Below are 478 nucleotides of genomic sequence, written 5' to 3'. Positions count from 1 at the left end.
TCGCACACTCTTCCCCCTTTCCAATGTGTTCCACATACTTTAGCCAAAGTAAACTTACAGCAATGGTTATCTGATCTTGAATCTTCCTTCATACTCATTGTTCTTAGGGTAAAGTTAAAGCTCCTCACATGATTTGTAAGAATCTCATGGTTAGAACCTGCTTTGTGTCAAATGTTCCCAACATGTTTTGTTGTTCTAGCTATACTAGAATTGCTTTTGTTTGAATTTGGCATATGTTCTCTGGCCCCATGACTTGTGCAACTTTTTATTTGTCTGTAGCAAAATCCTACCCTGCTCACAACTACCATATTCTTACCAATCTCATTTTTCAGTTCTCAGATTAAGTGGCACTTATTTCCTCTGGGAAAGTTTCCTTGATCCCAGAGATATTTTCTATGTGTTCCCCCTTAACTCACTGCCATCTATGCTGTAGTGATAGTGCTATGAAAATATATGGTAAATATTTCCTTTCTAGATC

Source organism: Galeopterus variegatus, unplaced genomic scaffold (genome assembly GCF_000696425.1).
Source record: "Galeopterus variegatus unplaced genomic scaffold, G_variegatus-3.0.2 Scaffold14998, whole genome shotgun sequence".
In the NCBI taxonomy this organism is placed as follows: Eukaryota; Metazoa; Chordata; class Mammalia; order Dermoptera; family Cynocephalidae; genus Galeopterus; species Galeopterus variegatus.
Note: the sequence above shows the minus strand (reverse complement) of the source record.